This window comes from Danio rerio, chromosome 7 (genome assembly GCF_049306965.1).
Source record: "Danio rerio strain Tuebingen ecotype United States chromosome 7, GRCz12tu, whole genome shotgun sequence".
Taxonomy (NCBI): domain Eukaryota; kingdom Metazoa; phylum Chordata; class Actinopteri; order Cypriniformes; family Danionidae; genus Danio; species Danio rerio.
The window spans coordinates 80,387,399-80,412,500 of NC_133182.1; the positions used below are offsets into that span (position 1 = coordinate 80,387,399).

At 43.5% G+C, this 25,102-nt stretch overlaps 1 long non-coding RNA gene across 1 annotated transcript; it reads right to left on the bottom strand.

The window, feature by feature from the left end:
- Positions 1 to 8,559: 8,559 nt before the first annotated feature.
- LOC141375225 (uncharacterized) lies at positions 8,560 to 10,386 on the bottom strand. The gene is made up of 4 exons (XR_012382921.1): positions 10,247 to 10,386; positions 9,636 to 9,688; positions 9,465 to 9,525; positions 8,560 to 9,358 (listed from the first exon to the last, which is right to left on the bottom strand). It is a non-coding gene; the product is annotated as an uncharacterized lncRNA (long non-coding RNA).
- Between the last annotated feature and the right edge of the window lie 14,716 nt (positions 10,387 to 25,102).

The window sequence follows — 25,102 nt, forward strand, 5'->3', positions numbered from 1 at the left end:
TGTGTGTGTGTGTGTGCTTTATTCTGCTAGAAGCAGATCTGTGGTAAATCCACGCGCTTTCCGGTCTGCCGCGGGGGTTGTGGGTAATGTAGTTTTATACGAGAAACGCGATTCATTCTTCTAACATGGATCAACCGAAACTTCGAGATATAGAGCTGGACACACTCTCATAACGCCAACATCGTCACTACACACTGAAGATATTAAAGATAACTGCTGCTCAGGCACAACCTGAAGATGTGTTTAATATATGGACACAGCACTGATCTGCAGTCCTGCTCAATCTCACACGGCGGTGTGTGTGTGTGTGTGTGTGTGTGTGTGTGTGTGTGTTTAGCCAGATCAGTAATGCTGTGTGTAAATCAGAACACTGTTTACTGTCAGCTTCAGTGATCAGAGCCTGCATGCGGCTGCGGCTGCAGATGTGGCTTACTCCGCTGATTATTATATTATTGTTGTTGTTATTATTGTTGTTGTTGTATGGGAGCGTTCGTCTCTATAACTGTAAACAGAGCTACTATTCTGAACCTGCTGCTGAGTTAATCAGAGGGTTTGGGCTCGCAGGGTTTTGTGTTCAGTCCAGCGGCGTCTGCACTTGTCAGGGTACAGTTGCTCTTTTACTGGACTGCAGGTTTGTCTGTGTCTGCTGCAGGAGACTCTCTCTGTTTATTTATCTCATAATTATGAAAATAATCAGTCATTTAATACGTTTAAAGTGTCCAGTACGCTCCACGTGCTTTACTCAATGCTGAATGTGGTGCTCAGAGACATGTAGAGCTGTACAGACACTAGAGAGGGTCAAGAGGGAACTAACCTGCATTGTTCAGACGGCTGAAGAGATCAGCATTTCTGTCTCCAGCTGAACGTGATGTGCTCATGCAGAGGTACAGCAGACATGAGCAGATGTTTAATACAGCAACACCACTGCATCAGGCAGACACACGGCATGGGGAAACAGCTGCTCAAGGTAATGCGCAACATTACATTTCAAATATTTAAGTAGGATAAAATCAGTCATGTGTGACGTTTATTACCTTTTCACTTGATGAAATGGGGAACTGGCCGTAATCTTTATTAAATGGCATAAAATTCATTTCATTCATTCATTTTGTTTTCAGCGTAGTCCTTTTATTCATCAGGGGCCACCACAGCGGAATGAACTGCCAACTTATCCAGCATATGTTTGATAAAGTGGATGCCCCTCCTACTGCAACCCAGTACAGGGAAACACCCATACACACTCATACACTACGGCCAGTGTGGTTGGACTGTGGGGGAAACCAGAGCACCCGGAGGAAACCCACGCCAACACGGAGAGAACATGCAAACTCCACACAGAAACACCAACTGACCCAGCCAGGACTCAAGCCTGCGACCCTCTTGCTGTGAGGTGACAGAGTTACCCTCTGCTTCACCGTAATATAACTTTAATAATTATAAAATGCGTTTATCACAGCATATATGAAACACAAAACAGCATTCACACCTGTGCACAACTAAATGTGGAAGCTTCTCGCTGAGCAAGGCTGCCAACATGAGAAGTGCTGCTGTAAAACCAACTGCTGGAGCAGAAGATGTGACATACAGGCAAATCTGAAGGAATCCATCCAGAGCCAGACTATAATAAGATTAATCAAGTGGAGAAGGTTTAACCCTACAGCAAAATGCTCAGTTTTAAATGAACTTCTAAGTGTCCACACTACTGAGTGCCCAAGAAACAGGGAAGCACAGCTGCTGATAATGAGTTACTTATATCATAATCGAGGATTGCTAAAAAAAATGTTTATGTTTGTTGTTTTGTTTACTAGAAACCACAGCTGCTGGTATTCTCCAACAAAATCATGAAAAAAATACCAATTTATTATTATTATTTTAACAATGTAGGTGCTATATGGCAGCAAAAAGTTTCTATAAAAAGTACTATATAGCATCTATCTCTTAAGTTGCTGTAAAGCACCCGGTTCCCCTTTTATTACGAGCCAAAGAACCACCTTTGGTGTTATTTAGCAGCTTTTTAGGGTGTACAGTATGAGTCTATATAAAGCAGAAACACAATCATGGCTAAAAGTTTTCTGGATAAACTGACCAACATTGACATGGAAATACAGCAGCACTGAGCAGAACGTCAGCAAACGCATGCCGATTGGGCTAAAGCTGCTTTTACATTCAGACTTTCTCCTTAATAATATAATTTCAGAAGAGTATTCTTTGCAAATTGTAAATAGTAAAATTAAATGAGCAGCCAGTAAATATCAGAGAACAGCAGTGTTCACAGTCAAATAAATAGTTCTGCGGATGTTGTTTTGAGGTCATGTTTACGTGTAGTTTCAAGACTAATATTCAAAGTACCATGGTAAACTTTATCGGGAGCGTTTCACGAGTTGGATTAATGAATGTGCACATATAAAACTAACTTCACCTTAATGGCATGGTGTAGTAATATTTCTTAGTATATCACCTTCACACCAAACAGTCTAATAACAGTGAAAACATTAGACAACTGCATTTACTCATTTAATTCCACCACATAAAACTTTAAAATGTGCAGTCCTGCTGTATACAGAGCCAAACATGGTAAAAGAGATAATAAAAGAGACTTTGGCTGGCTCCAGTGTGTTTAAACTCACTCAAATCAGTCAACATGTCTGGTTCAGGATCCTCTGAGCAGTTTCTGGAAGCATTGGAGAAACCAGAGCATCATCATCATCATCATCATCATCATCTTCTTCTTCTTTAGGTTTTAATGGCAGCTGGCATCCTGTTTGTTGCATTACTGCCCCCTTTTGTATTATTTTCTTTTACTCTATATTCTTTTTTTTCCAGTCCAGTTTTCAGTCCAGAAATTTATCAAACACTTCCTTCCTTTCTTCTGCACATTCTAATATACTATTGGTATTTATTTCTGCATTTATGAAACTTATCAGTTCAGTTGCCATTTCTTGTCTGTCTTGTATAAATTGACTACATGACATCAATACATGTTTCACTGTCTCATACTCCTGACACTGATTTCATAATCCTGTTCCATGTTTTCCCATTCAGTAAAGAGATCTATTTTAATTTCTATGTCTCATTCTCATTCTGTTTATAGGTGCTCGTTCTTTTCTACTCATATTAGAAACCAGAGCAACATCAGGAGTAACCTTTTGTATCATGAGAAGTGAAAGAGACCAAGTCTTTATTAATTAATCTAATTCTTGATATTTTTTTCAAAGTATGTACTAATAAAAAATTTGAGCATTATATATTTAAAATAAGAAAGAAATGTTGAAACTGTACTTTGTATTTTATGGTCACTTAATCTGTAATGGCAACTGATTTACATAAATCAATTAGCATTATGAGAGTTGATATTCAACTTAGATATTAAGGCGATTTTGAGGGACCCCACTAAATCAGCTCTACTCCTCAAAGATGGTAACCTATAAAAATATATTTTTTTATCTGTAATGACATTTTTTTTATTCAACACTTTTCTACATATTATACAGATTGAAATGCTGAAAAATGAAAACAAAATATTAAAAAACAATGGAGATATAAGGGATTAAAACTGACCTACAGCACACTCAACAGAGAACAAACGTGATTGGTTCAAAAACACGAATAGTAATGAGTCATTTGCATATGGTCTATTCTCCAATAGAACACAAATTTAGAGGGCTTTATTAGTTTAAATATCATAATCAAAGTATGAGAAAACAACCTAGACATCAGACAATCATATTCTGAATGAAAATATGCAAACAAGAACAAAGAAAAACACAAACAAGCAAATGGTCATGAAATCACTCACCGTTGCCGAAATGCTGTGTCTCAACACCTTGTCAATGGGCCAGACTCACCACTTCCTCAGGGTAATGCTCCCAACGGTTGTCCTTTATTAGGATGATGTCGGATTGGTTCTTGCATTGCCTTAGAGGAGGGGTCTGGTAGAAGAATGATATATTCATTGCAATATATCCGCCAGACTGAACCTCGACCTGGCCTCCTAAAATATTATGTTTTGCTTTATGAGTGGGAGGTCAGGATTATCTCTTTGGATGCTTCTGGTCACATTTAAGCAAGTTTTTAAGTCATTTTGCATTATGGAACTCCTTGAATGTTGACTGGTGGTATTCTGGAGAAAATCAGCAGGGAGTGAGAAGGCAATGACATGTTCATGGCCAACTTTTACTCCTGAATCTACCTGTTAGATTCAGCTGATTTGGGCAAGGGCTCTCCTGTTCCCTGGAGATATCTGGGGTCCTGGGGAGCCTGGTCTCTGGAATAGCCAGAGTAGGCCCCAAACAGAAACCTCTTCAGACTCTTCTCGGGTGACCTGGGCAACCTTGCGGTGTTAACAAAAGGTCACTTGGGGGAGTGGTAAGTATTCAGCCCCCCTGGGTCCACTTGGACAGCACGCAGGGACGGTGGTCTTGGGTGAATGGCCTTAAATGAAGCCCAGTCTTCTACTGGTGATTAGCACCTCCACACAACAGCACATTGTGCATCAACACCACCTACACCAGTCATTCGAGAACTTTTCAAAAAGTCAATTCAACTCAAGATCTACTAAAAGACTTGTAACCCCAGAATTTACTAGGATTAAGGTTAGGGAGTAAAATCAGAACTTCCATAGGGACACCTCAAAACACCAGATCTTCTCAGATTCATAACCTTCATAGGTCATATGTTGTGCGGCTCTGGCTAAATTTTATTTGAAGAGAATTACCAAAATGTAAAATTACTGAAAATGATTAGAGGGAATAAATTATATATTTAATCTTTGAACCTGATTAAACCATAATAATGCAACAGTGCATTGAATTATACTAGCAGAAATATATTTTTGGATAGGCCTTGCAAGTGAGCAGGCACTAAAACTAATAAAAAATATAGCACTAAAATTTCATTTAACTATAAATGACATTACACAGCTGTTTATCAAAAGTTAATGACAAAAAATATGCCACATTTGATGGTAAACCCTTTAAGCGATGACTGTTTCAGTAGTCAAGCATTAAATGAATGCAGCAAGTGAAAAACTAATAAAACTCATATCAGGACATAAAGAACTGATATTTAGTAAAATGCTGCTTTTGTATTGTCATTTTATTGTATGAATTGATGTCTTATATTAACAAGTTGTACACATTCCTGCTTGACAGAAAATATTTGCATAGCTACCCAGTATATATTAAAGATCAGAGAACAAAACCTTAGTTAGCTTAATCCTATTAATCCTAAGATCAAGATGGCAGTTTACTCTGGATTAGCCTAAACATTAATCCTAACTCTTTGCCCACCTGTGTCCTGTCCCATATATATTGTGGGGAGGAACTTGGGGACTGGTGCATGAACCTGAAGCCCAGAAAGGCTGGGAGTGCATGGCGTAACCTGTTCTAGAATCCTTTGGTTCCTTGTTCTGAACTGTAAAAAAAAAGAGAAATTATAGCAGCGGGTGTCTACATCAGCAGTAACTAAATCTACTTTTTATAGATTGAAACAGCCCTAACCAACCCCCACCCCTAAACGACCAAAAGAGGCTTGGCATGTATTTAGATAATGTTCATCTACTTTTCTATTGAATTAAGCCCCAACCAAAAGGGGTTTGGTGTTAACTTGAATAACTTTCATCTCAGATTATCTATTTGATCTTTCATCTTTATCATTGTTTCCTGTATCTACATCTTTGTCCCCTGGATTTCCTTAGTATTCTTTGAAACACTCTTCAGTTTCTCAATCATTTGATCTCTTAAACACTAGCCTGTTATTTTGGATCAATGTCATCTACTTGGATACTATGTCTTTCATTCCAATCATAGATCTTTCACCAAGATTACTACATGTTAAGTTCTTTTTTTTGGATGTCTTGATTACCCAGCATTTTGAATCCTCTTCGTCTACTTGTTTTAATCTGGCCTTACACAGGTTGCTGTCAGAAATAGCCCCCAAATTACTGACTGAAGCTGAGGACTAGGTTAGGGCACACTTGTCAGCTCTACAAAGCTGACCAATCACAGCTTGCTCTATTCATTGGTGTGCATCAGTGTCTGACTGCCACAGCAAGGGCTATGTGACCATGTACAGGCTGTGCTGAAGCATATGTGTGCTCTAAGCAGAAGTATAAATACACCTTTAGGAGTGCTTTTTCTGTGCTATGAGATTCTCTACATCCCGATTAAAATTTTTCATAAACTTCAGCTGCTTTTCCACTCATGCTGAATTGTTCTCTAAATGGAACCGCTCCATTTTGTGGAAGCATAGCTCTTTGAAACATTACGCAACCCATCAGTAGTTGCCTTTAATGCAATGTAAACAGCTTCCTTTGTTCAATTAAACTGAATAACTGCCATGCCGCTCTATCATATTGGGGTGCTACATATAGGTACATGTTACAGCATCTTTTTTTTTTTAGAGGTCATGTTGTGTGCCTCTGGCTAAATTTTATTTGGAGTAGAAATGACAAATGTAACAAATACGGTTATTCCCCCTGTAAACATTCAATTAAGATCTCTAACCATGACAAAATTAAACTATGATAATGCAACAGTGCATTTGTATTACAATAGCAAATGTTTTTTGGACGGGCCTTGTCAAAAGTGAGCAAGCTCTTTACCTAATGGCACTCAGCTTTAATTTTTATGATCTATGATGATTATACAACATGCAACATTTTGATGGTAAAATATAACTCCTTAACCCAGGGGTGTCAAACTCGATTCCTGGAGGGCTGAAGCCCTGCACAGTTTAGTTCCAACCCTGCTCCAACACACCTGTAGGTTTCAAACAAGCCTGAAGGATTCAATTAGTTTGATCAGGTGTTTAATTGGGGTTGAAACTAAACTGCAGAGCTGCGGCCCTTTTGGAACTGAGTTTGACACCTGTGTTAATGGCTATTAAGTATTAACATTAAATGAGCGCAGCAAGTTAAATGAATGAATGCATCAGGATATAAAGCACCATTTATCAGCTTGACATTTTTAAAAAATATTTGCATAGCTACCCAGTATATATTAAAGATCAGGGAACAAAACACACAAACGTTACACAGCCCCATAAATGTCAAAGTTGTGTATAACTGAATCATAAAAGCCTACAGCTGAAATGCTGAATTGCTCATGTCAAAACCTAGTGATTATTTTGAGAGCACTACCGACAATTAGTTTATTAAATTCATTCATGTGATTAGTTTAGAGCATATATAGACTAGGAAATCATACAACAGTACCTTGGACAGCAGTGCCACTCTAAAGCTTTAGAGCAAAGTCCAAAAATAATTGAAAGTTGACTTACTACCATAGGCGTTGAGCATTTATTTGCTTTATTCGATGCGCAGCAGGAAAAAATCTGCATGTAGTCATTGGTTTAATTATATCCTGGATCAGAGCGAGATTTGTGCTACCAAATACAGTGCTGTGTGCAAATCTTGCATCAGTCAGGTCGAATTAATGGTCTCAATTGCTTAGGATGTCAATTAAATTATTAAACTAGCCATTAATAAAATATTAGTCTATTTCATCATTTTAGATGACTGGTTAGAAAATGAAGAATGTATAAAATAAGTCAATGAAATTAGTTATTCAGTTTTCTTCGAGACTGCTCTATGGTTTAAACCCTTAAATTATTGTTTGACCTGTATAATTTTCTTTTATTCAATGAAGTTTACTTGTGGATGTCTAGCTAGCATGCTTCTGAGCCAGCTGTGGTAGCTTGGTAACAGCCCTGACATCAACACACAATCTATTGGCACAGTTCAGCACTGTCTTAACCGTGCTTAGAACTCCTGGCTGAGAACAGTTTGTAATCGTGCTACATGGTTCCAGGCTCAGTGGAGAAACAACTAACTGTACCGAAGGGTTCTTAAAGTTTGGCACAATAGTGGGAAAGCGGTCATTTCTTTAAGTTGAGCAGATGACATTTTTATAGCATATTTAATAGAAAATTAGACTAAAACCTGCTTTTTCTAATTTAGCATTAAGCAGTTTTTATTATTTTAAAGAGGCTTGGTGACTGCTATTGTAAATTTTAGGAACTAATTCTAAAAGTAGGGATGAATTAAACAATCAAACTAAACTTTGATCATCTATTACCCAGCATTTTAAATACTGTATCTACTTTTTCTGGACTGGAATATTGCCCTGACCCCTACACGTAACCACAAAGTTTTTTTTTGCTTTTAAATGAGTTTAGATAAAGCTTGGATCTATAGAAAGGGGAGAATGAAATGGCAATTTAATCTTAACCTAAAAATTAACTAACTCTTTGCTCACCTCTGTGTCCTGTCCCATATGGACTGGGAATGGACTAAAGACTGCACTCAAAAAAATGTTGGCGTTAATTAACTTTTTTTTTTTTTTTTTTTTTTTTTTTTGTCCACTGGTTCCACGTAACTGAGTTAAGTTACCTTAAAGAAAGAATATTTATTTTAGTGAACTTAAGTTAGTTACATAAAGGTAATGTTGTTTAGTTCAATCAATGTAGCATTCATAATTTAGCTTTAATCAATGTAGTTATTTAAGTTCAATTATTCTAAAATTTATATTGTTATGTTTAACCAAATAAAAATAGTTTCTGTTTCATTGAGTTTATTCAATAGCATTTTTACAGTTTTACAAATTGTACAGCAATAAAACGATTATCAAAATCAAAATATTGTCTTTATCTGTATCTTCACTTATTACAATAAGTTAAAATACTGTATGTACAATATACTATTAAAATAATAGTAATAAAAGTATTAAGTACATTAAAATCAATAAATGATTTACAAAAATAAGCTTACAAAAACATCATAAAATACAGTTTTCAAATTAGTTTCATATATTACAAAACATTTAAAAATAATATTCTGCCATTAAATGAGTCACAAAAATATACTTAGAAAAATTAATTCTTCTTTTGTAAACTATGCTGTACACTGAAAAAGCAGATAACACTTCAGTTGCTCAAAGAAAGATTACCACTTTAAAGCAAAGTAACACGATCAGCATTACACCATAAATTAGACCAACCATCACAGAACGTAATAGCTAGACACATTCATCTCTCTGGGCACCATTTCTGCACATTTGCACAAGACTTTCTTACAACCACTCCTTATATCTAAAAAAAAAAAAAACACAAAACATTGTGCATGAAGTCTGCTTCACACAGGTGAGTGGGCTTGACAAACCACATGTAGAAGCATTCTTAATTCTTAAATTTTTTGTATAATTAGCACATGTTGGGTGTATCGCCTCTTCTTGTTGATTTGCTGAATGTCTTAATTGTAAGTCACTTTAGACAAAAGAGTCTGCTAAATGTTAATGTAACTACTGTAGATTCATAAGGTAGTGTTGCACATCAAGGTTTGTGCTTCATCATGTCCAGCATCCTAAAAATGTCAAGTAAAAAAATAAAACGTTTACCAACAGATCAAAGGTGAATGGAGGAATTGGTTTAAGAGGAAAATGCAAAATGTAAAAAAGTAAATAGCTTACCGTGTACTCCCTCACAAGGTCTTTGAGGATGCATTCACACCTTTTTTCCACTGGTGATGTTCTAAACGACATGAAATGACAATTAGTAATTTACTAAATAAGTAGTTAATTACTAGTAATGTTTACTGTACATCATTTTAATGTGTGTCTAGGCATCTAAAGGCATAGTACCTGGATTATCCACAGTCTCCTCAACCATATATGGGACAGGCTGAGCTGTAAACCTGAGGGAGAAAAAAAGATGCGATTGAGCAAAGTTTTGTAATAATAAAATATAATAGTATAAATATATAGCATTTAGAATAATATTTATAATAATGAAAATGGAAAAAAAAAAAAAAACTGCAAACTACTAAACTTAAGTTTAAATGTGCTAGATGACCAAACAAAAGCTTACATTAAATATGTCATCATGCTAGATGTCATCCTATTTAAGTGTCACATATGCTTGTGCCAACACCACCCTTTAATTATTATGTAAGTTAAATAAACTGGCATTAAAACTTGACAAACTGCTTGACACTTATTTAAAATTAGACTATTTCTTACTACCAACGTTTGCAACTCTATTTTGGGGTTAATATATACCAAGTATAAAATTTCACAGGAATGCAAAAAAAACTAGAAATTTATCTGCCTTTAATGTGAAAAGACACAGGAAACATGACAATTTCATAACAATACTATACACAAACACAACATAGTATTACAAGGAAGTTCATTAATGATTCAAATGTTGTCACAGCCTCAATATAAATACATACAAAGTAAAAAAATCTCACCTGTGTGTCCACATTGGGGAAAGTTTTCTGTGCACGTTCTCAATTTGTACTGTAATCTTCATCTTTTGATTCCCATATTATGGCGCCAATCTAAAAGAGCTGAGAGTGATCGTTGTGGTTTGAATCTTCTTACTTCCTGTGTTTTGAAACTGCGCATGTGCAGATTACTCCACCTATTGACCAAAATGCAGTACTGCAGAAGCAACAACTCCCTTTCATTCATGTTAATTAAGCAAGCTGTTTACATATGAAAACTTGCTTTTTCTAATTTTTTCCAACACAATTTTATTTTTAGTACACAAACATAAGCAAATTGTTTAATTTAAACATGGTTATATTGTTTGGACCAACAAAAGCCAAAATTAATTTTTTTGAGTGTGGTGTGTGGGAACATGAAGCCCAGAAAGGCTGGAGTGCATGGCCTAAAAAGGTCTAACATCCCTGGGTTCCTCTTTCTGAACTGTTACGTAGAAGAATATATAGCAGCAAATATGGCCTAACATAAGTAACTAAATTTAATGCGAACGAAACAGCCCTAACCAACCCTCACCCCTAAACAACAGAAAGAAGCTTGGCATGTATTTGGATCATGTTCATACTTTTTATAAATAGAATCTGCCAACCAAAAAGAGTTTGCTTATTCGGATCATTTTAATGTCAGATCATCTATTGGATCTTTCATATGCATTTTTTTTTTTTTTTTTTTTTAAATCTACATCTTGGTCATCTGGATTTTTTTAGTGCAATCTTTGAAAACTAATCAGTTGAACAATCCTTTTTCTTTTCTCTTCGAACACTAGCCTTTATCTTGGATCGACATTATCTACTTGGATACTATGTCACTTGAATCATCATTTATTCCATCCACACACCAATCACCAAGATTGTTCAATGTTCAGCTCTTTCTTGCATTGTCTCAACAAGCATTTTGAATCTTCATCTACTTTTTTTTTTTTTATTTTTATTTTTTTTTTGTAGACCAGAATATACCACGTTCTTACACCTAACACTAACCACAAGGGTTTCTTAACCAATCCTAAACGAACTTCTCAGAGCAACAAATCATTTCTTTAAGCATTGAAGCAAAATTGACTATACCATGTCTAACCTTAAGTAGAACCTAATTGTGAATAACAACCTTCCCTCAAACTTAACCCTAAAACCAGATAATTTGTAACTGAAGAATCTAATTTTAACACACAACCCTAAACAAAATCTGGTCAGTTCTTAAGTTGAGAACATTACCCCTACTGAACTGAACCCCTAGTTTACTGAATTAGTAGTTATTTATTAATATAATAATATTCTTTATAATACATAATTATTAATTATTAATTAGTCAACTAGGGGTAGTCAACTAGGGGTAGTCAACTAGGGGTAGTCAACTAGGGGTAGTCAACTAGGGGTAGTCAACTAGGGGTAGTCAACTAGGGGTAGTCAACTAGGGGTAGTCAACTAGGGGTAGTCAACTAGGGGTAGTCAACTAGGGGTAGTCAACTAGGGGTAGTCAACTAGGGGTAGTCAACTAGGGGTAGTCAACTAGGGGTAGTCAACTAGGGGTAGTCAACTAGGGGTAGTCAACTAGGGGTAGTCAACTAGGGGTAGTCAACTAGGGGTAGTCAACTAGGGGTAGTCAACTAGGGGTAGTCAACTAGGGGTAGTCAACTAGGGGTAGTCAACTAGGGGTAGTCAACTAGGGGTAGTCAACTAGGGGTAGTCAACTAGGGGTAGTCAACTAGGGGTAGTCAACTAGGGGTAGTCAACTAGGGGTAGTCAACTAGGGGTAGTCAACTAGGGGTAGTCAACTAGGGGTAGTCAACTAGGGGTAGTCAACTAGGGGTAGTCAACTAGGGGTAGTCAACTAGGGGTAGTCAACTAGGGGTAGTCAACTAGGGGTAGTCAACTAGGGGTAGTCAACTAGGGGTAGTCAACTAGGGGTAGTCAACTAGGGGTAGTCAACTAGGGGTAGTCAACTAGGGGTAGTCAACTAGGGGTAGTCAACTAGGGGTAGTCAACTAGGGGTAGTCAACTAGGGGTAGTCAACTAGGGGTAGTCAACTAGGGGTAGTCAACTAGGGGTAGTCAACTAGGGGTAGTCAACTAGGGGTAGTCAACTAGGGGTAGTCAACTAGGGGTAGTCAACTAGGGGTAGTCAACTAGGGGTAGTCAACTAGGGGTAGTCAACTAGGGGTAGTCAACTAGGGGTAGTCAACTAGGGGTAGTCAACTAGGGGTAGTCAACTAGGGGTAGTCAACTAGGGGTAGTCAACTAGGGGTAGTCAACTAGGGGTAGTCAACTAGGGGTAGTCAACTAGGGGTAGTCAACTAGGGGTAGTCAACTAGGGGTAGTCAACTAGGGGTAGTCAACTAGGGGTAGTCAACTAGGGGTAGTCAACTAGGGGTAGTCAACTAGGGGTAGTCAACTAGGGGTAGTCAACTAGGGGTAGTCAACTAGGGGTAGTCAACTAGGGGTAGTCAACTAGGGGTAGTCAACTAGGGGTAGTCAACTAGGGGTAGTCAACTAGGGGTAGTCAACTAGGGGTAGTCAACTAGGGGTAGTCAACTAGGGGTAGTCAACTAGGGGTAGTCAACTAGGGGTAGTCAACTAGGGGTAGTCAACTAGGGGTAGTCAACTAGGGGTAGTCAACTAGGGGTAGTCAACTAGGGGTAGTCAACTAGGGGTAGTCAACTAGGGGTAGTCAACTAGGGGTAGTCAACTAGGGGTAGTCAACTAGGGGTAGTCAACTAGGGGTAGTCAACTAGGGGTAGTCAACTAGGGGTAGTCAACTAGGGGTAGTCAACTAGGGGTAGTCAACTAGGGGTAGTCAACTAGGGGTAGTCAACTAGGGGTAGTCAACTAGGGGTAGTCAACTAGGGGTAGTCAACTAGGGGTAGTCAACTAGGGGTAGTCAACTAGGGGTAGTCAACTAGGGGTAGTCAACTAGGGGTAGTCAACTAGGGGTAGTCAACTAGGGGTAGTCAACTAGGGGTAGTCAACTAGGGGTAGTCAACTAGGGGTAGTCAACTAGGGGTAGTCAACTAGGGGTAGTCAACTAGGGGTAGTCAACTAGGGGTAGTCAACTAGGGGTAGTCAACTAGGGGTAGTCAACTAGGGGTAGTCAACTAGGGGTAGTCAACTAGGGGTAGTCAACTAGGGGTAGTCAACTAGGGGTAGTCAACTAGGGGTAGTCAACTAGGGGTAGTCAACTAGGGGTAGTCAACTAGGGGTAGTCAACTAGGGGTAGTCAACTAGGGGTAGTCAACTAGGGGTAGTCAACTAGGGGTAGTCAACTAGGGGTAGTCAACTAGGGGTAGTCAACTAGGGGTAGTCAACTAGGGGTAGTCAACTAGGGGTAGTCAACTAGGGGTAGTCAACTAGGGGTAGTCAACTAGGGGTAGTCAACTAGGGGTAGTCAACTAGGGGTAGTCAACTAGGGGTAGTCAACTAGGGGTAGTCAACTAGGGGTAGTCAACTAGGGGTAGTCAACTAGGGGTAGTCAACTAGGGGTAGTCAACTAGGGGTAGTCAACTAGGGGTAGTCAACTAGGGGTAGTCAACTAGGGGTAGTCAACTAGGGGTAGTCAACTAGGGGTAGTCAACTAGGGGTAGTCAACTAGGGGTAGTCAACTAGGGGTAGTCAACTAGGGGTAGTCAACTAGGGGTAGTCAACTAGGGGTAGTCAACTAGGGGTAGTCAACTAGGGGTAGTCAACTAGGGGTAGTCAACTAGGGGTAGTCAACTAGGGGTAGTCAACTAGGGGTAGTCAACTAGGGGTAGTCAACTAGGGGTAGTCAACTAGGGGTAGTCAACTAGGGGTAGTCAACTAGGGGTAGTCAACTAGGGGTAGTCAACTAGGGGTAGTCAACTAGGGGTAGTCAACTAGGGGTAGTCAACTAGGGGTAGTCAACTAGGGGTAGTCAACTAGGGGTAGTCAACTAGGGGTAGTCAACTAGGGGTAGTCAACTAGGGGTAGTCAACTAGGGGTAGTCAACTAGGGGTAGTCAACTAGGGGTAGTCAACTAGGGGTAGTCAACTAGGGGTAGTCAACTAGGGGTAGTCAACTAGGGGTAGTCAACTAGGGGTAGTCAACTAGGGGTAGTCAACTAGGGGTAGTCAACTAGGGGTAGTCAACTAGGGGTAGTCAACTAGGGGTAGTCAACTAGGGGTAGTCAACTAGGGGTAGTCAACTAGGGGTAGTCAACTAGGGGTAGTCAACTAGGGGTAGTCAACTAGGGGTAGTCAACTAGGGGTAGTCAACTAGGGGTAGTCAACTAGGGGTAGTCAACTAGGGGTAGTCAACTAGGGGTAGTCAACTAGGGGTAGTCAACTAGGGGTAGTCAACTAGGGGTAGTCAACTAGGGGTAGTCAACTAGGGGTAGTCAACTAGGGGTAGTCAACTAGGGGTAGTCAACTAGGGGTAGTCAACTAGGGGTAGTCAACTAGGGGTAGTCAACTAGGGGTAGTCAACTAGGGGTAGTCAACTAGGGGTAGTCAACTAGGGGTAGTCAACTAGGGGTAGTCAACTAGGGGTAGTCAACTAGGGGTAGTCAACTAGGGGTAGTCAACTAGGGGTAGTCAACTAGGGGTAGTCAACTAGGGGTAGTCAACTAGGGGTAGTCAACTAGGGGTAGTCAACTAGGGGTAGTCAACTAGGGGTAGTCAACTAGGGGTAGTCAACTAGGGGTAGTCAACTAGGGGTAGTCAACTAGGGGTAGTCAACTAGGGGTAGTCAACTAGGGGTAGTCAACTAGGGGTAGTCAACTAGGGGTAGTCAACTAGGGGTAGTCAACTAGGGGTAGTCAACTAGGGGTAGTCAACTAGGGGTAGTCAACTAGGGGTAGTCAACTAGGGGTAGTCAACTAGGGGTAGTCAACTAGGGGTAGTCAACTAGGGGTAGTCAACTAGGGGTAGTCAACTAGGGGTAGTCAACTAGGGGTAGTCAACTAGGGGTAGTCAACTAGGGGTAGTCAACTAGGGGTAGTCAACTAGGGGTAGTCAACTAGGGGTAGTCAACTAGGGGTAGTCAACTAGGGGTAGTCAACTAGGGGTAGTCAACTAGGGGTAGTCAACTAGGGGTAGTCAACTAGGGGTAGTCAACTAGGGGTAGTCAACTAGGGGTAGTCAACTAGGGGTAGTCAACTAGGGGTAGTCAACTAGGGGTAGTCAACTAGGGGTAGTCAACTAGGGGTAGTCAACTAGGGGTAGTCAACTAGGGGTAGTCAACTAGGGGTAGTCAACTAGGGGTAGTCAACTAGGGGTAGTCAACTAGGGGTAGTCAACTAGGGGTAGTCAACTAGGGGTAGTCAACTAGGGGTAGTCAACTAGGGGTAGTCAACTAGGGGTAGTCAACTAGGGGTAGTCAACTAGGGGTAGTCAACTAGGGGTAGTCAACTAGGGGTAGTCAACTAGGGGTAGTCAACTAGGGGTAGTCAACTAGGGGTAGTCAACTAGGGGTAGTCAACTAGGGGTAGTCAACTAGGGGTAGTCAACTAGGGGTAGTCAACTAGGGGTAGTCAACTAGGGGTAGTCAACTAGGGGTAGTCAACTAGGGGTAGTCAACTAGGGGTAGTCAACTAGGGGTAGTCAACTAGGGGTAGTCAACTAGGGGTAGTCAACTAGGGGTAGTCAACTAGGGGTAGTCAACTAGGGGTAGTCAACTAGGGGTAGTCAACTAGGGGTAGTCAACTAGGGGTAGTCAACTAGGGGTAGTCAACTAGGGGTAGTCAACTAGGGGTAGTCAACTAGGGGTAGTCAACTAGGGGTAGTCAACTAGGGGTAGTCAACTAGGGGTAGTCAACTAGGGGTAGTCAACTAGGGGTAGTCAACTAGGGGTAGTCAACTAGGGGTAGTCAACTAGGGGTAGTCAACTAGGGGTAGTCAACTAGGGGTAGTCAACTAGGGGTAGTCAACTAGGGGTAGTCAACTAGGGGTAGTCAACTAGGGGTAGTCAACTAGGGGTAGTCAACTAGGGGTAGTCAACTAGGGGTAGTCAACTAGGGGTAGTCAACTAGGGGTAGTCAACTAGGGGTAGTCAACTAGGGGTAGTCAACTAGGGGTAGTCAACTAGGGGTAGTCAACTAGGGGTAGTCAACTAGGGGTAGTCAACTAGGGGTAGTCAACTAGGGGTAGTCAACTAGGGGTAGTCAACTAGGGGTAGTCAACTAGGGGTAGTCAACTAGGGGTAGTCAACTAGGGGTAGTCAACTAGGGGTAGTCAACTAGGGGTAGTCAACTAGGGGTAGTCAACTAGGGGTAGTCAACTAGGGGTAGTCAACTAGGGGTAGTCAACTAGGGGTAGTCAACTAGGGGTAGTCAACTAGGGGTAGTCAACTAGGGGTAGTCAACTAGGGGTAGTCAACTAGGGGTAGTCAACTAGGGGTAGTCAACTAGGGGTAGTCAACTAGGGGTAGTCAACTAGGGGTAGTCAACTAGGGGTAGTCAACTAGGGGTAGTCAACTAGGGGTAGTCAACTAGGGGTAGTCAACTAGGGGTAGTCAACTAGGGGTAGTCAACTAGGGGTAGTCAACTAGGGGTAGTCAACTAGGGGTAGTCAACTAGGGGTAGTCAACTAGGGGTAGTCAACTAGGGGTAGTCAACTAGGGGTAGTCAACTAGGGGTAGTCAACTAGGGGTAGTCAACTAGGGGTAGTCAACTAGGGGTAGTCAACTAGGGGTAGTCAACTAGGGGTAGTCAACTAGGGGTAGTCAACTAGGGGTAGTCAACTAGGGGTAGTCAACTAGGGGTAGTCAACTAGGGGTAGTCAACTAGGGGTAGTCAACTAGGGGTAGTCAACTAGGGGTAGTCAACTAGGGGTAGTCAACTAGGGGTAGTCAACTAGGGGTAGTCAACTAGGGGTAGTCAACTAGGGGTAGTCAACTAGGGGTAGTCAACTAGGGGTAGTCAACTAGGGGTAGTCAACTAGGGGTAGTCAACTAGGGGTAGTCAACTAGGGGTAGTCAACTAGGGGTAGTCAACTAGGGGTAGTCAACTAGGGGTAGTCAACTAGGGGTAGTCAACTAGGGGTAGTCAACTAGGGGTAGTCAACTAGGGGTAGTCAACTAGGGGTAGTCAACTAGGGGTAGTCAACTAGGGGTAGTCAACTAGGGGTAGTCAACTAGGGGTAGTCAACTAGGGGTAGTCAACTAGGGGTAGTCAACTAGGGGTAGTCAACTAGGGGTAGTCAACTAGGGGTAGTCAACTAGGGGTAGTCAACTAGGGGTAGTCAACTAGGGGTAGTCAACTAGGGGTAGTCAACTAGGGGTAGTCAACTAGGGGTAGTCAACTAGGGGTAGTCAACTAGGGGTAGTCAACTAGGGGTAGTCAACTAGGGGTAGTCAACTAGGGGTAGTCAACTAGGGGTAGTCAACTAGGGGTAGTCAACTAGGGGTAGTCAACTAGGGGTAGTCAACTAGGGGTAGTCAACTAGGGGTAGTCAACTAGGGGTAGTCAACTAGGGGTAGTCAACTAGGGGTAGTCAACTAGGGGTAGTCAACTAGGGGTAGTCAACTAGGGGTAGTCAACTAGGGGTAGTCAACTAGGGGTAGTCAACTAGGGGTAGTCAACTAGGGGTAGTCAACTAGGGGTAGTCAACTAGGGGTAGTCAACTAGGGGTAGTCAACTAGGGGTAGTCAACTAGGGGTAGTCAACTAGGGGTAGTCAACTAGGGGTAGTCAACTAGGGGTAGTCAACTAGGGGTAGTCAACTAGGGGTAGTCAACTAGGGGTAGTCAACTAGGGGTAGTCAACTAGGGGTAGTCAACTAGGGGTAGTCAACTAGGGGTAGTCAACTAGGGGTAGTCAACTAGGGGTAGTCAACTAGGGGTAGTCAACTAGGGGTAGTCAACTAGGGGTAGTCAACTAGGGGTAGTCAACTAGGGGTAGTCAACTAGGGGTAGTCAACTAGGGGTAGTCAACTAGGGGTAGTCAACTAGGGGTAGTCAACTAGGGGTAGTCAACTAGGGGTAGTCAACTAGGGGTAGTCAACTAGGGGTAGTCAACTAGGGGTAGTCAACTAGGGGTAGTCAACTAGGGGTAGTCAACTAGGGGTAGTCAACTAGGGGTAGTCAACTAGGGGTAGTCAACTAGGGGTAGTCAACTAGGGGTAGTCAACTAGGGGTAGTCAACTAGGGGTAGTCAACTAGGGGTAGTCAACTAGGGGTAGTCAACTAGGGGTAGTCAACTAGGGGTAGTCAACTAGGGGTAGTCAACTAGGGGTAGTCAACTAGGGGTAGTCAACTAGGGGTAGTCAACTAGGGGTAGTCAACTAGGGGTAGTCAACTAGGGGTAGTCAACTAGGGGTAGTCAACTAGGGGTAGTCAACTAGGGGTAGTCAACTAGGGGTAGTCAACTAGGGGTAGTCAACTAGGGGTAGTCAACTAGGGGTAGTCAACTAGGGGTAGTCAACTAGGGGTAGTCAACTAGGGGTAGTCAACTAGGGGTAGTCAACTAGGGGTAGTCAACTAGGGGTAGTCAACTAGGGGTAGTCAACTAGGGGTAGTCAACTAGGGGTAGTCAACTAGGGGTAGTCAACTAGGGGTAGTCAACTAGGGGTAGTCAACTAGGGGTAGTCAACTAGGGGTAGTCAACTAGGGGTAGTCAACTAGGGGTAGTCAACTAGGGGTAGTCAACTAGGGGTAGTCAACTAGGGGTAGTCAACTAGGGGTAGTCAACTAGGGGTAGTCAACTAGGGGTAGTCAACTAGGGGTAGTCAACTAGGGGTAGTCAACTAGGGGTAGTCAACTAGGGGTAGTCAACTAGGGGTAGTCAACTAGGGGTAGTCAACTAGGGGTAGTCAACTAGGGGTAGTCAACTAGGGGTAGTCAACTAGGGGTAGTCAACTAGGGGTAGTCAACTAGGGGTAGTCAACTAGGGGTAGTCAACTAGGGGTAGTCAACTAGGGGTAGTCAACTAGGGGTAGTCAACTAGGGGTAGTCAACTAGGGGTAGTCAACTAGGGGTAGTCAACTAGGGGTAGTCAACTAGGGGTAGTCAACTAGGGGTAGTCAACTAGGGGTAGTCAACTAGGGGTAGTCAACTAGGGGTAGTCAACTAGGGGTAGTCAACTAGGGGTAGTCAACTAGGGGTAGTCAACTAGGGGTAGTCAACTAGGGGTAGTCAACTAGGGGTAGTCAACTAGGGGTAGTCAACTAGGGGTAGTCAACTAGGGGTAGTCAACTAGGGGTAGTCAACTAGGGGTAGTCAACTAGGGGTAGTCAACTAGGGGTAGTCAACTAGGGGTAGTCAACTAGGGGTAGTCAACTAGGGGTAGTCAACTAGGGGTAGTCAACTAGGGGTAGTCAACTAGGGGTAGTCAACTAGGGGTAGTCAACTAGGGGTAGTCAACTAGGGGTAGTCAACTAGGGGTAGTCAACTAGGGGTAGTCAACTAGGGGTAGTCAACTAGGGGTAGTCAACTAGGGGTAGTCAACTAGGGGTAGTCAACTAGGGGTAGTCAACTAGGGGTAGTCAACTAGGGGTAGTCAACTAGGGGTAGTCAACTAGGGGTAGTCAACTAGGGGTAGTCAACTAGGGGTAGTCAACTAGGGGTAGTCAACTAGGGGTAGTCAACTAGGGGTAGTCAACTAGGGGTAGTCAACTAGGGGTAGTCAACTAGGGGTAGTCAACTAGGGGTAGTCAACTAGGGGTAGTCAACTAGGGGTAGTCAACTAGGGGTAGTCAACTAGGGGTAGTCAACTAGGGGTAGTCAACTAGGGGTAGTCAACTAGGGGTAGTCAACTAGGGGTAGTCAACTAGGGGTAGTCAACTAGGGGTAGTCAACTAGGGGTAGTCAACTAGGGGTAGTCAACTAGGGGTAGTCAACTAGGGGTAGTCAACTAGGGGTAGTCAACTAGGGGTAGTCAACTAGGGGTAGTCAACTAGGGGTAGTCAACTAGGGGTAGTCAACTAGGGGTAGTCAACTAGGGGTAGTCAACTAGGGGTAGTCAACTAGGGGTAGTCAACTAGGGGTAGTCAACTAGGGGTAGTCAACTAGGGGTAGTCAACTAGGGGTAGTCAACTAGGGGTAGTCAACTAGGGGTAGTCAACTAGGGGTAGTCAACTAGGGGTAGTCAACTAGGGGTAGTCAACTAGGGGTAGTCAACTAGGGGTAGTCAACTAGGGGTAGTCAACTAGGGGTAGTCAACTAGGGGTAGTCAACTAGGGGTAGTCAACTAGGGGTAGTCAACTAGGGGTAGTCAACTAGGGGTAGTCAACTAGGGGTAGTCAACTAGGGGTAGTCAACTAGGGGTAGTCAACTAGGGGTAGTCAACTAGGGGTAGTCAACTAGGGGTAGTCAACTAGGGGTAGTCAACTAGGGGTAGTCAACTAGGGGTAGTCAACTAGGGGTAGTCAACTAGGGGTAGTCAACTAGGGGTAGTCAACTAGGGGTAGTCAACTAGGGGTAGTCAACTAGGGGTAGTCAACTAGGGGTAGTCAACTAGGGGTAGTCAACTAGGGGTAGTCAACTAGGGGTAGTCAACTAGGGGTAGTCAACTAGGGGTAGTCAACTAGGGGTAGTCAACTAGGGGTAGTCAACTAGGGGTAGTCAACTAGGGGTAGTCAACTAGGGGTAGTCAACTAGGGGTAGTCAACTAGGGGTAGTCAACTAGGGGTAGTCAACTAGGGGTAGTCAACTAGGGGTAGTCAACTAGGGGTAGTCAACTAGGGGTAGTCAACTAGGGGTAGTCAACTAGGGGTAGTCAACTAGGGGTAGTCAACTAGGGGTAGTCAACTAGGGGTAGTCAACTAGGGGTAGTCAACTAGGGGTAGTCAACTAGGGGTAGTCAACTAGGGGTAGTCAACTAGGGGTAGTCAACTAGGGGTAGTCAACTAGGGGTAGTCAACTAGGGGTAGTCAACTAGGGGTAGTCAACTAGGGGTAGTCAACTAGGGGTAGTCAACTAGGGGTAGTCAACTAGGGGTAGTCAACTAGGGGTAGTCAACTAGGGGTAGTCAACTAGGGGTAGTCAACTAGGGGTAGTCAACTAGGGGTAGTCAACTAGGGGTAGTCAACTAGGGGTAGTCAACTAGGGGTAGTCAACTAGGGGTAGTCAACTAGGGGTAGTCAACTAGGGGTAGTCAACTAGGGGTAGTCAACTAGGGGTAGTCAACTAGGGGTAGTCAACTAGGGGTAGTCAACTAGGGGTAGTCAACTAGGGGTAGTCAACTAGGGGTAGTCAACTAGGGGTAGTCAACTAGGGGTAGTCAACTAGGGGTAGTCAACTAGGGGTAGTCAACTAGGGGTAGTCAACTAGGGGTAGTCAACTAGGGGTAGTCAACTAGGGGTAGTCAACTAGGGGTAGTCAACTAGGGGTAGTCAACTAGGGGTAGTCAACTAGGGGTAGTCAACTAGGGGTAGTCAACTAGGGGTAGTCAACTAGGGGTAGTCAACTAGGGGTAGTCAACTAGGGGTAGTCAACTAGGGGTAGTCAACTAGGGGTAGTCAACTAGGGGTAGTCAACTAGGGGTAGTCAACTAGGGGTAGTCAACTAGGGGTAGTCAACTAGGGGTAGTCAACTAGGGGTAGTCAACTAGGGGTAGTCAACTAGGGGTAGTCAACTAGGGGTAGTCAACTAGGGGTAGTCAACTAGGGGTAGTCAACTAGGGGTAGTCAACTAGGGGTAGTCAACTAGGGGTAGTCAACTAGGGGTAGTCAACTAGGGGTAGTCAACTAGGGGTAGTCAACTAGGGGTAGTCAACTAGGGGTAGTCAACTAGGGGTAGTCAACTAGGGGTAGTCAACTAGGGGTAGTCAACTAGGGGTAGTCAACTAGGGGTAGTCAACTAGGGGTAGTCAACTAGGGGTAGTCAACTAGGGGTAGTCAACTAGGGGTAGTCAACTAGGGGTAGTCAACTAGGGGTAGTCAACTAGGGGTAGTCAACTAGGGGTAGTCAACTAGGGGTAGTCAACTAGGGGTAGTCAACTAGGGGTAGTCAACTAGGGGTAGTCAACTAGGGGTAGTCAACTAGGGGTAGTCAACTAGGGGTAGTCAACTAGGGGTAGTCAACTAGGGGTAGTCAACTAGGGGTAGTCAACTAGGGGTAGTCAACTAGGGGTAGTCAACTAGGGGTAGTCAACTAGGGGTAGTCAACTAGGGGTAGTCAACTAGGGGTAGTCAACTAGGGGTAGTCAACTAGGGGTAGTCAACTAGGGGTAGTCAACTAGGGGTAGTCAACTAGGGGTAGTCAACTAGGGGTAGTCAACTAGGGGTAGTCAACTAGGGGTAGTCAACTAGGGGTAGTCAACTAGGGGTAGTCAACTAGGGGTAGTCAACTAGGGGTAGTCAACTAGGGGTAGTCAACTAGGGGTAGTCAACTAGGGGTAGTCAACTAGGGGTAGTCAACTAGGGGTAGTCAACTAGGGGTAGTCAACTAGGGGTAGTCAACTAGGGGTAGTCAACTAGGGGTAGTCAACTAGGGGTAGTCAACTAGGGGTAGTCAACTAGGGGTAGTCAACTAGGGGTAGTCAACTAGGGGTAGTCAACTAGGGGTAGTCAACTAGGGGTAGTCAACTAGGGGTAGTCAACTAGGGGTAGTCAACTAGGGGTAGTCAACTAGGGGTAGTCAACTAGGGGTAGTCAACTAGGGGTAGTCAACTAGGGGTAGTCAACTAGGGGTAGTCAACTAGGGGTAGTCAACTAGGGGTAGTCAACTAGGGGTAGTCAACTAGGGGTAGTCAACTAGGGGTAGTCAACTAGGGGTAGTCAACTAGGGGTAGTCAACTAGGGGTAGTCAACTAGGGGTAGTCAACTAGGGGTAGTCAACTAGGGGTAGTCAACTAGGGGTAGTCAACTAGGGGTAGTCAACTAGGGGTAGTCAACTAGGGGTAGTCAACTAGGGGTAGTCAACTAGGGGTAGTCAACTAGGGGTAGTCAACTAGGGGTAGTCAACTAGGGGTAGTCAACTAGGGGTAGTCAACTAGGGGTAGTCAACTAGGGGTAGTCAACTAGGGGTAGTCAACTAGGGGTAGTCAACTAGGGGTAGTCAACTAGGGGTAGTCAACTAGGGGTAGTCAACTAGGGGTAGTCAACTAGGGGTAGTCAACTAGGGGTAGTCAACTAGGGGTAGTCAACTAGGGGTAGTCAACTAGGGGTAGTCAACTAGGGGTAGTCAACTAGGGGTAGTCAACTAGGGGTAGTCAACTAGGGGTAGTCAACTAGGGGTAGTCAACTAGGGGTAGTCAACTAGGGGTAGTCAACTAGGGGTAGTCAACTAGGGGTAGTCAACTAGGGGTAGTCAACTAGGGGTAGTCAACTAGGGGTAGTCAACTAGGGGTAGTCAACTAGGGGTAGTCAACTAGGGGTAGTCAACTAGGGGTAGTCAACTAGGGGTAGTCAACTAGGGGTAGTCAACTAGGGGTAGTCAACTAGGGGTAGTCAACTAGGGGTAGTCAACTAGGGGTAGTCAACTAGGGGTAGTCAACTAGGGGTAGTCAACTAGGGGTAGTCAACTAGGGGTAGTCAACTAGGGGTAGTCAACTAGGGGTAGTCAACTAGGGGTAGTCAACTAGGGGTAGTCAACTAGGGGTAGTCAACTAGGGGTAGTCAACTAGGGGTAGTCAACTAGGGGTAGTCAACTAGGGGTAGTCAACTAGGGGTAGTCAACTAGGGGTAGTCAACTAGGGGTAGTCAACTAGGGGTAGTCAACTAGGGGTAGTCAACTAGGGGTAGTCAACTAGGGGTAGTCAACTAGGGGTAGTCAACTAGGGGTAGTCAACTAGGGGTAGTCAACTAGGGGTAGTCAACTAGGGGTAGTCAACTAGGGGTAGTCAACTAGGGGTAGTCAACTAGGGGTAGTCAACTAGGGGTAGTCAACTAGGGGTAGTCAACTAGGGGTAGTCAACTAGGGGTAGTCAACTAGGGGTAGTCAACTAGGGGTAGTCAACTAGGGGTAGTCAACTAGGGGTAGTCAACTAGGGGTAGTCAACTAGGGGTAGTCAACTAGGGGTAGTCAACTAGGGGTAGTCAACTAGGGGTAGTCAACTAGGGGTAGTCAACTAGGGGTAGTCAACTAGGGGTAGTCAACTAGGGGTAGTCAACTAGGGGTAGTCAACTAGGGGTAGTCAACTAGGGGTAGTCAACTAGGGGTAGTCAACTAGGGGTAGTCAACTAGGGGTAGTCAACTAGGGGTAGTCAACTAGGGGTAGTCAACTAGGGGTAGTCAACTAGGGGTAGTCAACTAGGGGTAGTCAACTAGGGGTAGTCAACTAGGGGTAGTCAACTAGGGGTAGTCAACTAGGGGTAGTCAACTAGGGGTAGTCAACTAGGGGTAGTCAACTAGGGGTAGTCAACTAGGGGTAGTCAACTAGGGGTAGTCAACTAGGGGTAGTCAACTAGGGGTAGTCAACTAGGGGTAGTCAACTAGGGGTAGTCAACTAGGGGTAGTCAACTAGGGGTAGTCAACTAGGGGTAGTCAACTAGGGGTAGTCAACTAGGGGTAGTCAACTAGGGGTAGTCAACTAGGGGTAGTCAACTAGGGGTAGGGTTAGGGTTAGGGTTAGGGTTAGGGTTAGGGTTAGGGTTAGGGTTAGGGTTAGGGTTAGGGTAGGTTAGGGTTAGGGTTAGGGTTAGGGTTAGGGTTAGGGTTAGGGTTAGGGTTAGGGTAGGGGTTAGGGTTAGGGTTAGGGTTAGGGTTAGGGTTAGGGTTAGGGTTAGGGTTAGGGTTAGGGTTAGGGTTAGGGTTAGGGTTAGGGTTAGGGTTAGGGTTAGGGTTAGGGTTAGGGTTAGGTTAGGGTTAGGGTTAGGGTTAGGGTTAGGGTTAGGGTTAGGGTTAGGGTTAGGGTTAGGGTTAGGGTTAGGGTTAGGGTTAGGGTTAGGGTAGGGTTAGGGTTAGGGTTAGGGTTAGGGTTAGGGTTAGGGTTAGGGTTA